This window comes from Enhydra lutris, unplaced genomic scaffold (genome assembly GCF_002288905.1).
Source record: "Enhydra lutris kenyoni isolate GAN:26980312 unplaced genomic scaffold, ASM228890v2 scaffoldscaffold25, whole genome shotgun sequence".
Lineage (NCBI taxonomy): Eukaryota > Metazoa > Chordata > Mammalia > Carnivora > Mustelidae > Enhydra > Enhydra lutris.
Window position 1 is genome coordinate 1,898,728 of NW_019154109.1, and position 4,059 is coordinate 1,902,786.

Here is a 4,059-nt window from a genome sequence, read left to right on the forward strand (position 1 = left end):
GACTGTCAAGAGCACTAATTCTCAGCTCCAATGCTGCCATTCACTGGTATACTGCAATCAGATATACCATAAGCAGAGATTCCAAACTTTCTCAGTTCATGTATCCATAATTTTTTTTTAACTGAGGTCCTTGGCAAAACAAACCAACCAACCAACCTAGCAGTTTAGTTCACCAAGTAGTTAAATCTAAACAACTTGGAACTCATGCCCTGGCAACTTGGAACTTACATCTTAACCACTTAGTAGTCATTTGAAAAATAATACGTATAATTCGAAAGAACAAATGCTATTTTTATTTCATTTTTGAACAATCACAATTGCTTACTAATAAGATATGCTTGTATGTTGGACAGTGCCCAGCTTCTTAAATCTCAGTATCAGATTGGACACCCCCTCATCATTTTTGGTTCTACAGTGATTTTCTCATGCTATTTGCTTTTTTAACCTCAGCAACCTTCCAAGACTTAGTTGCACAAAGATATGCTGTCCTGAAAAGGAGCGTAGCTCTATTTGATGTCCAAACAGTGAACTACCTAGAGTTAGTAGTTCATAAGATGTCTGACAATGTCTCCAGTAATGCTGTGATTCCCTTGAATATTTAAAATATCCCTAAATATTCCTAGATGAGTTCACTGTGATGAACACAGTTTGAGCAAATAATGTGTTACCAACAATAGTTGGAATACTGAGGATATCAAGCATTTTCTTAAAAATAAGAGTGTATCCAAAGTTATCTTTATAACAATAAAACTCACTCATGGACTTCTTTTCTGTAGTTAGAGGGAAGCAATGAAGAGAACAGCTAGGATGTGGGGACTGTACATAGTTAACAACCCTGTTTATCTGTACCCCTGTACCTGACAATGACTCTTAAGGATGTGTCATTAATATATTTTGTAATTAAGGCTTAAGACAATGTTTTTGATTACAGGCAAAATTTATTTCAATACCTAGATATAATGTCATTCCCTACCCCTAACCCCCAAGGTCACATTCACACAGGTGAACGCTATCCCCAGAAGGAAAAAAAAAATGTGGCTTATGCTGGTGGTTTGAAACTTTTCTGTGAATTAAAATCACCAGGGAGCTTCCTAAAAATGCAGATTTCTAGAATCCTTAGGCCTAGGCTCTGGAATTCTATAGTCCTGGGGTAGGGCGATGATATTTTTAAAATCCACCTGATTTTAAAGCAGACCATGTTTTGAGAAACACTGGTAGAGGGGTCTGTTTGTGTAGCACAATGAAACAAATAATGAGACTCTCAATTTTTTAAATATATGTCTTATTAATGTGCTGTTTGAGTATGTATGTGTGTGTGCACATGGAAGGTTCACATGCCTCCTACCAATACCTAAAGATGATAGTACTAATCTAACACAAGTCTCAAAAGTACTTAGCATGATAGTGGTAGAGTTTATGGTGGTTCAGGATCATATTATTGTGAATTCTTTATATATCATATTCTTTATATTCCTCGGGACACTTAACTTTATGTTCCTTAACCCTTTATATCCTCCAAGGGTACTTAATATGGAGCTTTAGCCATAGTAGGAACTCAATAAATATCAATTACTTGTCATTCTTAACCAAGGCTGAACATTCTTAACCAAGGCTCTCACTTAGAGAGCTTCTTAAAATATGAATTATCAAAGACATCTCTCTCGAACTAACTGAAGCCGAATTTGTGCAGGTGAGGTCTGGCAGAGCCAAGGTTGAGACCACTGAGCTGTATCTTTCATTGGACCTCTATTTTTACCAAATGCATGCATCCATCTAATTGGGCTTATGGGTATGTGTGTGTATGTGTGTGTAAGTGTGTGTGCGTATGTGTGTGCACACACATGTTTTTATGGAACTCTTCCAAGATAATACTATAAAGGAGTACTCCTTTCTTTTTCTTTGCAAGTATTTGTTACTCCCACCTTTTCTGGGCACTTATTATTCTTTCTCAATTCATTTATGGAAAATGTGGAGAATATAACCAGTCTACTTGCTATCTCCTGAAAGAGGTTTTTGTTTTTTTTTTAACATTTAAGAGTTTGCTTGGCAACTCATTCTTTCATTCTTGCGTACTCTCACCTGCAATTAAGCTACTCAGCCACTTGGTGGTGGTAAGTGTTTTATTCATAATGGCCAATTAACAGATGTGTTTTTTGAGATCCAGTCAAAATTATTTTCCCATTATTTTCAGATTTCTAAAATTATTAAAACAATGAAAATAGAAAATATTGAATTGTAAAGTAAATTTTATGAAGAACTTGCAAAGAAATATGAAAGATTTGATTTAATGACTTCCTCAATAATCCTTGCATATAATTTACTTATAATTTGTATTTTATACTCAGATTTCAATAAAAATATTTTATTTTGCTTTAAAAAATATTTTTATTGAAATCTGAGTATAAAATACAAATTATAAGTAAATTATATGCAAGGATTATTGAGGAAGATTCACTGCTTACATCATTGTATCCTAGGTCATTGATGATAAGATATCATTAGCTATGGGGTGCATTCCAACTCACAGAGGTTAAATGTTGAAAAGAAAAAGTGGGAAACAATGAAAATGCTATATTTATAGAATCCACTAAAATCTTAATGCATGGAAGACATTTAATAGATAATTAGGAAGGAAGCATGCAAGGAAGAAGATTATGGGGGAAGGGATAAGAAGGGAGAGAGGAAGAAAAGCAAGAAAACTGCCAGCAAAGAATAATTACATACCCATCCCAAAGCATTAGCATAATTCTGAGATTTTCTTGGTAGAAGAATTTTCCAATTTTCCTTTTCACAGATGGAAACTTTATTTATTATATCAATAGTGATCTGTAGTGGAGCCCCTGAGTTGACATCTTTGTAACTCAGGCCTGTAAGCTCCTGCATGCGTTTCTTCCATGTTGAAGGGAGGGAAAACAGATGTGGCTGCCGCTGGACCTCAGTGCAGGTGCTCCGGTTTTCTGGCTCCTTTCTATCCTTCAGCTGCCATTTAAATGTTATTTCCTCAGAGAAGTATTCCTGGGCTATCCAGTCTCGTTATTCCCTCATAGGGCATCTTATCCTTTGTTCTCTTCAGACTGTCTAATCATCCCCACAAGGTGCCCATTAAGTAGGGCTTAAGGTGTAACTTCTTTCCAAAACATATATACTTTAGCAAAGATTATTGAAGATCAAGACACATTTAAGAACCCAGGGTATAGATGCCTATGACGTACTAATCACAATATTCAGATTAAAAATAAACACAGAGGGGTGCCTGGGTGGCTCAGTTGGTTAAGCGACTGCTTTTGGCTCAGGTCACAGTCCCGGAGTCCTGGGATCGAGTCCCGCATCGGGCTCCCAGCTCCATGGGGAGTCTGCTTCTTCCTCTGACCTTCTGGCCTCTCATGCTCTCACTGTCTCTCCCTTAAATAAATAAATAAAATCTTAAAAAAAAAATAAACACAGAGATAGGCACTAATGCTTAGTACTCTTAAAACTGCAAAACTGAAAATGTATGATTAATCCATGATAGTAAATGGGAACAAAGCTCAGTACCAAAGAAAATAAGAGTGAAACAAGGACAAACTTGACTTATTTCCACATTTTCCTGGAGCTGGACTGCTAATTACCTACTATGTAAACTTATTGTGACTTATGTCAACTAAAAGGTATAAGCATATGTGATTCTAGCCCATCTTCTTGTGTCTGGGCAGTTTATATTTAAAACCAGGCCAGAGGGGCGCCTGGGTGGCTCAGTGGGTTAAAGCCTCTGTCTTCGGCTCAGATCATGATCTCAGGGTCCTGGGATCGAGCCCTACATTGGGCTCTCTGCTCAGCAGGGAGCCTGCTTCCTCCTCTCTCTCTCTCTCTCTCTCTCTGCCTGCCTCTCTGCCAACTTATGATCTCTGCCTGTCAAATAAATAAATAAATAATCTTAAAAAAGAAAAAAATAAGACCAGGCCAGAGAGATAAGCTAAATTACATTTTAAAATTTTATTAGAGAAGGGTATTTGAGAACCTATTTCTGCAAGGTTAGGAATTCCTTCTTACACTTAATTCTAGGCTGTATTTTTGGTAAGT